This window comes from Schistocerca serialis, chromosome 3, assembly GCF_023864345.2.
Source record: "Schistocerca serialis cubense isolate TAMUIC-IGC-003099 chromosome 3, iqSchSeri2.2, whole genome shotgun sequence".
In the NCBI taxonomy this organism is placed as follows: domain Eukaryota; kingdom Metazoa; phylum Arthropoda; class Insecta; order Orthoptera; family Acrididae; genus Schistocerca; species Schistocerca serialis.
The window spans coordinates 338,497,066-338,511,512 of NC_064640.1; the positions used below are offsets into that span (position 1 = coordinate 338,497,066).

A 14,447-nucleotide genomic window follows, 5' to 3' on the forward strand; every position below is an offset into this window, starting at 1 on the left:
TTTCTACTAGCCCTCGTCTTTTTACGTACTTGATCCTCTGCTGCCTTCACTACTTCATCCCTCAGAGCTACCCATTCTTCTTCTACTGTATTTCTTTCCCCCATTCCTGCCAATTGTTCCCTTATGCTCTCCCTGAAACTCTCTACAACCTCTGGTTCTTTCAGTTTATCCAGGTCCCATATCCTTAAATTCCCACCTTTTTGCAGTTTCTTGAGTTTCAATCTGCAGTTCATAACCAATAGATTGTGGTCAGAATCCACATCTGCCCCAGGAAATGTTTTACAATTTAAAACCTGGTTCCTAAATCTCTGTCTTACCATTATATAATCTATCTGATACCTTTTAGTATCTCCAGGATTCTTCCAGGTATACAACATTCTTTTATGATTCTTGAACCAAGTGTTAGCTATGATTAAGTTATGCTCTGTGCAAAATTCTACAAGGCGGCTTCCTCTTTCATTCCTTCCCCCCAATCCATATTCACCTACTATGTTTCCTTCTCTCCCTTTTCCTACTGACGAATTCCAGTCACCCATGACTATTAAATTTTCGTCTCCCTTCACTAGCTGAATAATTTCTTTTATCTCGTCATACATTTCATCTATTTCTTCATCATCTGCAGAGCTAGTTGGCATATAAACTTGTACTACTGTAGTAGGCATGGGCTTTGTGTCTATCTTGGCCACAATAATGCGTTCACTATGCTGTTCGTAGTAGCTAACCCGCACTCCTATTTTTTTATTCATTATTAAACCTACTCCTGCATTACCCCTATTTGATTTTGTATTTATAACCCTGTAATCACCTGACCAAAAGTCTTGTTCCTCCTGCCACCGAACTTCAGTAATTCCCACTATATCTAACTTTAACCTATCCATTTCCCTTTTTAAATTTTCTTACCTACCTGCCCGATTAAGGGATCTGACATTCCACGCTCCGATCCGTAGAACGCCAGTTTTCTTTCTCCTGATAACGCCGTCCTCCTGAGTAGTCCCCGCCCGGAGATCCGAATGGGGGACTATTTTACCTCCGGAATATTTTACCCAAGAGGACGCCATCATCATTTAATCATACAGTAAACCTGCATGTCCTCGGGAAAAATTACGGCTGTAGTTTCCCCTTGCTTTCAGCCGTTCAGTAGGCCATAGAGGGCGGAAACCGCGATAACGTCTTCCACCAGGAGCTCGATTGGTAGTTCGAAGAATCGTATGGTGCGCATGCCCAAGCCTGCATGGTTGACAGTGACAGCACAGAATTGCCGTTGTCGTTGCAAAAACTGCTAAGTATAAACTTTTAGACCTCTGTTATGTATTTGCAATGAAAGAGGGTAGGAAACTATTGCAACTGGAGTAACTATTCGCTACCAGAACGAGGAAATTGTTCGTTGTCCTGTTTCATTTTTAAGTCCATACAGACGGATTTTAAGAGACTAAACTGCTTTGCTTCCTTGTAGGGACACTTTCCCCAAAGTAGAAAGATCTTCAGGAATATTTTTCATATACAGTAGCCTGTCACGTCAACCCTTACCGTGTGTGTGATAACTGTATTCTGCTGGATCGTCAGACAGTCGAGCCTATAAGGTACCCATTCGTTTTATGACAGCCAATTGCAGTACACGACTTAAGGTCAGATACCTGTACCATATCACTTTGGATCTATCCACTTTACTCATGAACCATTTCTCATCGTCAATACGCTGTGTGTCACCGCGTCATTGCTCTTGTGGAGTGAGGAAGTTTGATGACGTAAGAGGCCAGGGCATGTTATGGCTCCCTTGTGCGCTTTGTGCCACGGTGTCTGAGACAATATTCAGATACTGCAGAGTATAGCAGGCGAGTAGGAACTGGACCGTGGCGTGTAGCAGCACCGGTCAAGGACAATTAACTTGTCAACATAACACGACAAAATTCTTTCTTAATCGTATCTCAGTTGAAATATGCCGTTAGAGGATCTGACGGTACGTCCGGTGCCGGTTTGGGAGGCCAGACTTTAAAGTAAACGTGCAGCCGTGATTAACATTCACTTTATCGACTAGCGTTTGGCGGGGAGACATGAATCGTGACAGGTTGAAAGTTATATCTGCTGACGCATTTGCATTTTCTCAGCAAATGATGGTCCAGGACAAGTATATTTACTGCAATGTGTTCGTTTTGAGGAGAGCTGCCTGCCAAAAATGTGAAGCACCCAGACGACATGGTCGGATGGTAATGTAACTTCGGTCACGTACACACCATCGGTGAGCATGTAAGTGAATGGAGTTGGAATTCTCCGTGACAGAACAGCCATCCGAGTGCATTTGCCTCCAGAATGAAATTTCGCTCTACAGTGGAGAGGGCGCTGATTTGAAAGCTCCAGGCAAGGCAGATTAAAACTGTGTGCCGAGCCGGGACACGAACCGTGGAACTTTGACCAGTAAGTTGTCAAGTTCGTGTTACGATCCGGCACACAGTTTTAATCTGACAGGAAGTTTCAGAGTGCATTCGTGTTGTAGGTGTTCAGTCCTGTTGTAAGTAGGCTGTGTAGGTTTTTTATGTTGGTAACGCCATGTAGCGCTCTATATGAAAATCACTGTCTGTGCTGTGTGCAGTCTGTGGCTAGTTTGCATTGTTGTCTGCCATTGTAGTGTTGTGCAGCTGGATGTGAACAGCGCGTGGCGTTGCGCAGTTGGAGGTGAGCCGCCAGCAGTGGTGGATGTGGGGAGAGAGATGGCGGAATTTTGAAAGCAGACGATCTGGACGTGTGTCCATCAGAAAGAGAAAATTTATAATATTGGATTCATGGGCTGATATATATATATTATGACTTTGGAACACTATTAAGGTAAATACATTGTTTGTTCTCTATCAAAATCTTTCATTTGCTAACTATGCCTATCAGTAGTTAGTGCCTTCAGTAGTTTGAATCTTTTATTTTGCTGGCAGTAGTGGCGCTCGCTGTATTGCAGTAGTTCGAGTAACGAAGATTTTTGTGAGGTAAGTGATTTGTGAAACGTATAGGTTAATGTTAGTCAGGGCCATTGTTTTGTAGGGATTTTTGAAAGTCAGATTGCGTTGCGCTAAAAATATTGTGTGTCAGTTTAAGCACAGTCATGTATAATTGTTCAAAGGGGACGTTTCACTGTTATCAAGCTTGGTAGGGTATATATATGGGGCGTAAATACCGTCAGATGTTGAGTGATGACTATGGACGATAGGGAGATGCCGCGTATTCATGTGAGACAGCATTATTAACACCTGACAACGTTTGATAGGGGCCACATTGAGGGTCTACATTTGGCTACTTGGTTGAATTGTACAATATCCAGAAAAAAATAGTTCAAATGGCTCTGAGCACTATGGGACTCAACTTCTGAGGTCATTAGTCCCCTAGAACTTAGAACTAGTTAAACCTAACTAACCTAAGGACATCACACACATCCATGCCCGAGGCAGGATTCGAACCTGCGACCGTAGCGGTCTCGCGGTTCCAGACTGCAGCGCCTAGAACCGCACGGCCACTTCGGCCGGCTACAATATCCAGATTTGTGGGGCTTTCGTATGTGACAGTGGCCTGATGTTGGACACAATAGGAACCTGAGGGAAGCCTACTCGTCGTCAAGGATCCGGTTGCCAAAGTCTGACCATAACGAGGGAGGATCGCCGTATTGTGCACCAAGCATATCGTAGTCCCCTCACGCGCGTGCTGTTCGAGGACAAGTTCAAATGGTTCAAATGGCTCTGAGCACTATGGGACTTAACAGCTATGGTCATCAGTCCCCCAGAACTTAGAACTACTTAAACCTAACTAACCTAAGGACATCACACAACGCCCAGTCATCACGAGGCAGAGAAAATCACTGACCCTGCCGGGAATCGAACACGGGAACCCGGGCGCGGGAAGCGAGAACGCTACCGCACGACCACGAGCTGTGGACCGAGGACAAGTAATGGACTCCTTGCAACAAAGTATGTTATCCCGTATCACTCGTTGGAGACTCGCCACAGGCGAACTATGGAATTATCGTCCCATGCATCGGCTGCCATTATGACCACAACGCAAATGGCTGAGTTGGGAGTGGTGCCGTGACCGGGAATTATGAACTGACGATGAATGTCTTCGCACTGTGTGCAGCGATGAATCGTGGTTCTGCACCATCTCATTGCCGGAGATCCTGGTGGCGACCTGGAGAGAGGCCCATTCTTCTATCGTTTTGGAGAGGGACGGCGGTGTTACACCTTGCGTCATGGCGTATGGAGTCATATAGTATGACTCCTGGTCACGGCTCGTAGTGACTGAGGGAACTCTTGACGGTATAGTGGTATGCCACGGACATATTACGAGATCATGTGTTCCCTTTCACGCTACAGTACCGCAGTGTCATTTATCAACAGAACAATGCTCGCCCACATATGACACGTGTCTCTATGAGCTGTCTGCGTGACGGTGAGGTTCTCCCGTGGTCAGCAAGATCCTCAGATCTGTCCCATAGAACATCTGAGGGGGAGCTCATACGTCAACTACATCCCAATGCCGGTATGCAGTAAATCAAGGACAAGTTACAATAGTTTTGGGCCAGCTTGTCTCAGGAGAGGATACAGCGGCTTTGTGACACCCTTCCCAGCCGAATAAGTGTATGCACCATGGCCAAAGAGGATGCAAGTCATACTGGTAAGTGGGCTCATACTGCCACGTTCTTTACACATTTTACTCGATTTTGTAATCACTGAAATAACATCACAAAACTTATCAACTTTTGAAGCTTTATTTCGTTTCTTCTTCCCCTTATGTGTGCTCCTGAGAGTCAATTATAAGTGGCTGTGTTCCGCGGACCTGTGGGGGAGGAAAGGGGGGGGGGCCTGGATATGTAGTTGTGAACTTGGATTGCTTTACAGGATGAACTCTTGATTTGATTCTTCCCAACCTACTCATCTTATGAGTATTTTTGCGATATTAGCATGTGACATTTATTTTCTGACAGGTCAATATCTTTACAGCAAGATCAATCTTCAATGCCTACGCCAGCGATGACACAGAAGTGGTTAGCAGAACAGAAAGGGATTTCTAATCTCGAGGGGCCTCCTTCTGCACTATACCTAAGTCCCATTGAGACGTGTGAGCAAAGATAAACTAGACGATGAGAAAAAACTGTCCTGATCCCACTTCAGGAATCCTTGATGACTATGGCTGGGAGGAAATGGCAGAAAACGAATCATTTTCTCAAGGTACAGGTCGCATGAGCTCTGCGTTAGGCGAACAAACAAATGAAGAAAGTCATGAACCAACTGTAGTTTGCTGTATCGTTAGCAGAGAGAGGATGGCAGTCGCAATTGAGTCACCATTTCGCACCGTGTATAGCCCCCTACACGTTTCCCACGAGCGATGATATCCCCACCACTTGCCTGAACGGTGACAAATTGGTAAGCGGGATGCTTCGTACTCTGCTGTTGGCTTGTACCAAGATTTACCACTACCGATCCATTCAGCCGACCTTTTGACATGCTTCGTACGCCCAATAACGGTGTTCCTACACTTCTGTTATTTTTTGTGTTCAATAACATGCGTTCACTTATGGTGGTAGACTATGTCCTGCAGGGAGGAAGTTATTGTAGATAGTTTGGTTGCTCACTGATTGTTGTTGAACTGACGAGTGATTTACTGATATGTGGCGCATTCATCTACTGATCATATTCACGAAAGCCGACGGCGACACATGTCATCATGTTTTAGCGCAGAGTGTTTGACCCTGGTGGAGGCGGTTTTACACAAATTGAGGTACATATATTATTTTACTGGCGCGACGGCTTGCGAAAAGGCAAGCACTTGCGCAATCACAAAGATGGAGTGCTCCTTTCGTACGGTATATTTAATTTCGATTCCTGCAATAAACTGTACATTTCATATTTATTTTAAGTATTAAATGTTAAGGTCAATGTGGAACACTGCAAGGTAAAACATTATTCTTGAGAATACTATTACAAACAGTATACGTGTAGCTGACACGAATATTGTCATATTTTTTCACTTTTTTACTATTTATTTTATAATTTAGGGTCAATGTGAAATAATGATAATGACAACGTATTTGTTCGTATCGTGAAATCTGTAATACGAGTATAAAATGTCGTAATAAAGCGACATGTCTAATTAATTAAGATAGGGAACTTATATTTGGATGGAACATGGTCAGTTCCACTGCTAGTTATCGTTTGCTGTTTTACATAAATCTTAAGCATGTGTCTACATAATTCCTTCAACAATATCATGACCCCTCTTTAGAAGAGGAAAATGCAAGTGCAAGTATTTATAATAACATTTCTACTAAGTTAAATCTGCAGTTTGAATAGAAAAGCCTGAAGTATAATTTAGTTCCTTTCAAATTCATAACAACGCCATTCATAACGCACACTCTTGTTGCGTGTTATGAGTCTTGCATGCCGCATCAAGCTACAGATAAGTCTCTATTACGAGTAAAGGAAGCGGTATGAACAATGGAACAAAGAACAGCGAATACGGTAGTTTAGCCCATTGTTCTGATGTATACGTGTCCTTCTGTTCAACAGCAGGTGCAAGAGAATTGTAAAAGAAACACGCAAAGGCCAGCGATGCGACGAGTCGTCAGTCACCAATGGGACAAAACGCGCCTTCCGAGAAACATAGGTGACGGCGCGTTTACTTTCTCTGACCCATAAAGCGGCAGCGGCTGGCTACAAAAGTGCGGTGCAGCGCGTACGCTCACATTCGCTCTCCGCCACTGCAGCTACGCACAACTCCCACCTCACAACGTAAGTGTCTGCTTTCTGTTTATTTCAGATTTTTGGCGCTTACGCAGGAAGCTATTTCACAATGTCGTTTTGTGAGATACAATGGTATAGTTAAACTGAAGTGTATCCCTGTTAAATGGATCAGAATGTCTTATAAATTTAATGAAAACACTATTTACTGATCCAAAAATGGTTCAAATGGCTCTGAGCACTATTGGACTTAACATCTGAGGTCATCAGTCCCCTAGACTTAACACTAGTTAGGTTTAAGTAGTTCTAAGTCTAGGGGACTGATGACCTCAGATGTAAAGTCCCATAGTGCTTAGAACCATTTGACCTCACACACAACAATAAACCATGGTACCTGTAGCGCATATAATCATACAAAATTGTGTTCAATTAATTATGTGGACCTGATGATGGTAACATGCTGTTGAGACGCTGCGTGATAAAATAAATTTTGCTAGTAAACATAAATGAGGCAAGAATTGTGTTCTTAATAAAATGGTGTACTTGTTTAAAATTTCAGGAAATGTATTTTAGTTTATACGGACACTAGCTTTAGATGAAAATGTTTTCCGTTTATGCTATAACTTTGACGTGCAGCACAAAACATTCAGCTATGTTGTCAACGGAATGTTGTCGGCAAAGATGTGATTGCGGCTGTCCCTTAAGATATATCATATTTTTGCTGCATAATTATGGGTAGGCAATATTAGACTGCTTGTGACAAAATAACAGCTGCATATGTATCCAGTCCGACCTTCTACATGGCGAAGCTAGTAGAAACTGGCTCTAAATGTCGAAAAATATGTGGTTGGTAATATTACTGAAGGTTGTATTGTGTTAGTCATTGACTACAGAGTAAGTATGTCACATGTCATTCTTTCACATTTTACAACTAACTGGAAGCGATAGAGTAATATCATATAGAGCAACTGATCGGTACAACCATGGCTGGATAAAAAACAACATATCTTTTCTTTAGTGGGATACTTATAAACAGTAGTTCATTTACAAGGCTATCGTGTAATATACCGTGTCCTGACACTTAAGAATGAGAGATCTGAATCAGACTGAACTGATAAGAGGTTTATTCAATCTCTCACAATCAAACTGCAGAAAATTTAAAATGCAACATTTTGAAGAATGACTTCAAATGTCTCACGGTAATCTGCTTAAGGATGTTCAACAACCGAATTTTAAATGGCCACGTAAGTATAGTCTGCAGTGTAATTACCATCTCTGTAACAAAGGGAAGGTAAGATCTATTTAACTGCAGTTAGTTTATAGTAATGAGACATTTTAACAGCCATTATTATCACTCTACACCAATGTATGTAATAATTAATGTGAATGGAATGATAAAAAATCTCTACCACCCACTTCACCGTTAGTTTTGGAATATGGATGACGGTGAATCCTGCTTATAAAATCTGTGATACAAAGTGAAAATCCGAAAAAGATAGGTGTTAACGATTATACAAAAACAAAGGTGCCTTTCAATGTTAAGTCCTTGCGGTTTTAGTGGCGTGTGTTACTAAGTAACATCAAAAAGTTTTTATTTTTAGCAAAGGACTAACATTTTAAGTCGTTCGCTTAAAAACTGATGAAGCCCTCAAGTCTAATTACTGTCCTTTCAGATTACACCTCTAACGATAGTTTTATTTGCCATAGAGACCCAGTGATTTATTAATAGCAAGTTAACCTTTTGAAGTACGTAGTTATACGCTCACTCATTTTCTCATCTTCTTAAAGGCAGTGTTGGAAGTCGAAAACTATTATTAAGCAGCAGTTGAAAGCAGTGAATCATGGCTGCAAGAGCAAAAACTATGGAATAGTCCTGGGTCACAAATATATATCATAGTATTAACATTTGTCAATGTCTTGTAGCAACAGGATGTAATTTATTATATGACAGTAACAAAACCTCGATCTGACAAGTAGCAAAATTCTCGACCTGAGACTATCTAGTGAACTCATGAATATTACTCTTCTTTACAGTATGCAAAAGCTATAGTACTCCACTGACGGCGGGGAGAGGTGGTGGGGGAGGGGGGGGGGGGAGGGGGTCGTTGAACTAGGTCAGTATACATAAACCAGAAAGTAAATAAACTTAACGAATTGGCTAATCAGACCGTAGGCTATTATCTAGACCAAAAATATTAGCAGCAGTCAACCTTATCCAATTCAGCGGACAACGAAACTAAACGGGAACAGTAACGGTTGCGGCTCTGTTACACATTACGTAACAGTAACTGCAAGGTCATGTCTCGTTTATTGCGTCAGATATTACGATGCGACGACATAAGAACTGAAACCCTCCTTTACATATACTGACAGAGTACACTGTAATCAGAAAGATTTTCCACTGGTGTCAGGATTAATTATGTAGTAGTCCTGGCAAATGAAGATTTGTAAGACACTCGTACTCATGTATTCTCTACATCAGTTGCGTATCTGATACTTGGAAATAATTTTTCAGCGCAATATTATACTTCAGATAAACTGCTTCTGTTGGTGAAATTAACGCACAATTATCTGGCTGGTGAAAATAATGATTCTGTCCTTCCTCCTGAGGAATTTCGCCTAGCTATTTCAGCTATTCTTTCAAAAAAATGGTTCAAATGGCTCTGAGCACTATAGGACTTAACTTCTGAGGTCATCAGTCCCCTAGACCTTAGAACTACTTAAACCTAACTAACCTAAGGACATCACACACATCTATGCCCGAGGCAGAATTCGAACCTGCGACCGTAGCGGTCGCGCGGTTCCAGACTGTAGCGCCTAGAACCGCTCGGCCACCCCGGCGGGCAGCTGTTCTTTCCTCTTGTCCATATTGCACTGGGTTTTACTACTCACATAATTTATATGTATTCATTTAAATTTAGATCTACAGTAACACATATATTCCACAAGCCACCGTACGATGTATGGTAGAGTGGGCTTGTTGTTAGCTTTATTTGATTCCTTCCTGTCCAATTCACGTAAGCTGATGAATAAACCAACAATTTTTGCGCTTTTATATATATCCGAATTGCTTGAATTTTGTCGTTGCGATACTTGGACGTTATGTATTTTGGGGGAGGCGGAGAATAACACCATTTTGGACTCCTTTGTGCATATAGGTTTAGTGATTTCAAATATAGTCGTTTCATTAAGCACAATACATTTCTTATCAGTCTTTCCGATAGCAATTGCTGAGTTTGTATGTTACGATCTCGGGCCGTCTGTGCCAACCCAAGGTAACTAGGCCCACCACTAATGCTTATTGAACAATTTCCATCTTTATAATTATTCAAAAATTGCTACAGACCTGATATCAGACAACACAACTTTTTGGTGATTTGTGCGGCTATCCATAAGATACTACAATTGTAAAGAAGCCACGTATACCCATAAACGTCCAAGTGATTGTATTGTACCATTACCTTCACCATTATTAATTATGCTAGCCATACATCTATTTATTTTCACTTGTTTTTATAACTTCGAGTATGAAATTTAGGTCAGGTAAGGCTTTTTTCGATTTGGAAGTTACTTTGAGTAAACCTATTGTAAGTGGTATGCTCTTCTGTTTCTCTGATATTTGAACCGACTTTTCCAACGATCAGTAGAGGGAACTACAGTGTGAAGTCGACTCTGAACTACTGTGTAAGTTCCATTTGCCACGCACACGAATCAGTGTCAGAGGTGAAAGAAATGACAAATGGGGGGGAGGGGGGGGGAGGGGAGAGAGAAATCCTAGGATACTCTGATTGTTAAATCCCACAAATTGATGTGTGTAATTTGACAGCCGGCCGGAGTGGCCGTGCGGTTCTAGGCGCTGCAGTCTGGAACCGAGCGACCGCTACGGTCGCAGGTTCGAATCCTGCCTCGGGCATGGATGTGTGTTATGTCCTTAGGTTAGTTCGGTTTAATTAGTTCTAAGTTATAGGCGACTGATGACCTCAGACGTTAAGTCGCATAGTGCTCAGAGCCATTTGAACCATTTGTAATTTGACACTCTTTTAGCCACCGATCTTACATAAAAGACGGAAACTACATTTCCGTATACTGTGTAGGTAACATATTTAAGGTTAATGTAAGCACGAGATATGCCACTGCAAACCTGAAAATCTATTACCTTAATAACGGGTTTACTCGCCAGAATGTTGAATGTAAGCATGCAAATGTCATGACTTGTGTCGAACTGGTGCCGGATGTTAGTTTGTGGGATGGAGTTCAGTATCTATTGCACTTGATCGGTCAGTATAGGGAAGGTTAATGCTGTTTGTGGATGACGCTGGAGCTGCCGTCCGATGATGGCCTGTATGTGCTCGATTGGAGACAGATCTGGTGATCGAGCAGGCTAAGGCAACATGCCGAAGCTCTGTGGAGCATGTTGGGTTAAAGCAGTTGTATGTGTGCAAGTGTTATCCTGTTAGAAAACACTTTTTGGAATGCTGCTCATAAATAGCAGCACATTAGGTCGAATGCCCAGACTGTTGTACAAATTTGCTGCCGGGGTGCGTGGGATAGTCACGACAGTCCTCCTGCTGTCATACGAAATCGCACCCCAGACCATAACTCCAGGTGTAGGCCCAGTGATTCTAGCACGCAAACAAGTTGGTTGTAGGCCCTTTTAATTGACACACAGCGATCACTGGTAACAAGGCAGAACCAGCTTTCACGAGAAAACACAACAGGTCTCCAATGAGCTCTCACTTGACACCACTGAAGTCGCAGATAGCGGTGGTGTGGTCAGTGGAATGCACGCTACAGGGTGTCCGTCTCGCTCTGTCAGCTGCCATAAATTTTTGTGTACCTTCGAAGTACAAATACAATTATCAATTATCACATTGTATCCATTAACTGAGCTACCTTCAAACAATGAATCATTATACAGTCTTGTTCACGTGGCAGTTCAAAACATATTTTTTACACGCGCCGCCCGGGGTAGCCGCGCGGTCTGGGGCGCCTTGTCACTGTCCGCGCGGCTCCTTCCGTCGGAGGTTCGAGTCCTCTCTCGGGCATGGGTGTGTGTATCGTCCTTAGCGTAAGTTAGTTTAAGCTAGATTAAGTAGTGTGTAAGTTTCGGGGCCGATGACCTCAGTAGTTTGGTCCCATAAGATCTTACCACAAACTTCCATAATTTTACCCACGCACACGTACACACACACACACACACACACACACACACACACACACACACACACAGTTTGTAGTCGTTATTTGGAAGACTAGTTTAACGCAGCTCTCCACGATAGTGTATCCTGTGCAAGTCTCTCGTATCTGCGTAATTAATGTGCCCCACACTACGTCAGTTTGAACCTGTTTATTGTATTGGAGCCTTGGTCAACAGTTAAAAATTTTTGTCTCTCACACTTCACTCCATTGCCAATTTAACTGTTCCTTGGTGCCTCAGGATGTGTTCTATCAACCTATACAACTATCTGGCCTATCCATAGATACCTTCCCAACACTGCTGCACCTACGGTTCGTCTGCCTTTGCCACTGAGGTGCACAAACTACCCCATCGAGTCAGGAGAGCACGCACGCGCGCGCGTGCGTGAGTGTGTGTGCGTGTGTCTGTGTGTGTGTGTGTGTGTGTGTGTGTGTGTGTGTGTGAGAGAGAGAGAGAGAGAGAGAGAGAGAGAGAGAGAGAGAGATAACAACACCATCCTTAATTTGACTATAAACAATATTTGCACATGTATTTTAAATAGAAACGAAAACACAATAAATTTTCAGTACGTCATACCGGTTTTTACTGTTTGTTGCAGATGGTACGCGCGACGACGTTGCTTATTTTGGCGGTGGTGGCTGCCGCGCTGTCTATCTCGTGGGCTGCTGTGGTGGGCCCGTCCATCGACATTGGACCTAAACCCAGTCGACCACCTTACCAGCCAGGACCATGGGTCTACCCCAAGCCCACGACGGCCAGAACTGGACGATGATGACTTGGACTTACGCCAAGCCACTCGCCCTTCCAACTTACTCCACTTCCCTACACTCAATGACTGCAATCGCATCACACAGTGCTTGCTTTCACGTCAACTCACAGTTTCAGACGATAGTCCTGTACAATGGATGAATGCCAACAGAAACATTTCCATTTCACTTGCACCATCACAATACGAATATTAAAGACTTTTATTTGTTAGCTTATGTAAATAAAAATGTTTAATGCTCTTCATTTTGCGCCCAAGTGCTTTTAACAGACAAAATTTCCCATAGAAAGTCTCTAAGTTTTTATTACTGAGAAAAGTGACACGAAGGCCAAGATGCTAGACGCGTATTCGGAAGGAGTGAGTTGGAAATCTCTGACTGAGGTATTTCATATTTGCATTATGCGTTCCGTCGACAGCCAGGCCAGTCGTTTGCTCGGCTATTGCACAATAACATTATAATTGTTGGGTTACTCATTCCAGTGCTTGGTCTGCAACACTAGAATAAAATGAATATCAAGTCTCTTGGAACATTCTGAGAAGTATGTTTGACGAGAAATTTCAAAATCTTCAACTTTTGGTTGATTCGAAAGTCTAAAAGACGAAATGGCGTCATTTTACTATTTAAGAGAGCATAAAAATGTTTCTTTCGATAAAATATGCATGAATGAAGCAGAAGGAAAATGTCTGTTAAATGTGTTGTCAATTGTCCTTTATACACTCATACATGCAATAAATCAACCAATTGTATAGATTGTGAAACACGGTGGAACCAGGCCCAGACTCAATGCACTCACTGCGTTAACTAGCGTCGATCTGGTACACCTGACAACCTGTGCTTTTAACGCAGTTTCCTCCGTTGCTTAGGCGAATTCTGGCAATTTCCCATCTTCGCTTCGGGTAAATAACATCCAGACATGCAGAATGCAACAATACACAAAAGAGAGTCTACATTCGAAGGATGGTTTTTGTTAGACTGTGTCCCTTCTACAACGTGATTTTCTTTTTAAATGCATCCTCACCAAATCAAAAAGAAGTTACCTGTTACCTTATAATGTCTAACTGTGGGCTGAGTGCAACCAAGTCCACTTACGATGTGAAGTCCGCAGTCCATTCTGGATGCTCTAATTTTCGTTCCTGCCCTTTTTTTCCATCATAAATTTCATAATAGCGAGTGCTGCAAATGGTTCAAATGGCTCTGAGCACTATGGGACTTAACTACTGAGGTCATCAGTCCCCTAGAACTTAGAACTACTTAAACCTAACTAACCTAAGGACATCACACACATCCATGCCCGAGGCAGGATTCGAACCTGCGACCGTAGCGCTCACGCGGTTCCAAACAATAGCGAGTGTCTCTTTTTCTTTTAATTAATGTGTTATTTTGTTGATTCTTAATTTATTTTTTGATTTAGTGATTAGTACACGATTTGCGATTGCCCTTCTGCCTCTTTCCCTTCCTTCTCTTTTACCATTTCTTTCATTCACATTCTTTTAGGTGGCTCAAGTGGTAGATGCCAATACTTTTACCTGTTTTTGGGTTCGTTAGCTCTATGGCATTTTAGTGAGCGATCCTGGAAATTATTATTGGCCCTTTGTAGATTACAAAAAACTTTCTGCATTTATTTTGACTCTTATGTGAAAGGTAATGAGTTTTTACGAATACCTTATGGCCCAGTGTGAAGCCTTTCTTTGTGCCAGATTTGTCTTGAGTGATCTTACGTGTCACTGCTGCTGAGCGAATGTCTTGTAGAGCAGAAGCGACGATTTGTCTATG

At 42.5% G+C, this 14,447-nt stretch overlaps 1 long non-coding RNA gene across 2 annotated transcripts in view; it reads left to right on the plus strand.

Annotated features, from left to right (window-relative positions):
* The window catches only part of LOC126470145 (uncharacterized), a 56,567-nt gene extending 43,661 nt beyond the window's left edge, over positions 1-12,906 (plus strand). For both annotated transcript variants that reach the window (XR_007586140.1, XR_007586141.1), the window contains exons 2-3: positions 6,540-6,761; positions 12,506-12,906. This is a non-coding gene — a long non-coding RNA (uncharacterized LOC126470145). The remainder of the gene's footprint in view (positions 1-6,539; positions 6,762-12,505) is intronic.
* The last annotated feature ends 1,541 nt before the right edge of the window (positions 12,907-14,447 follow it).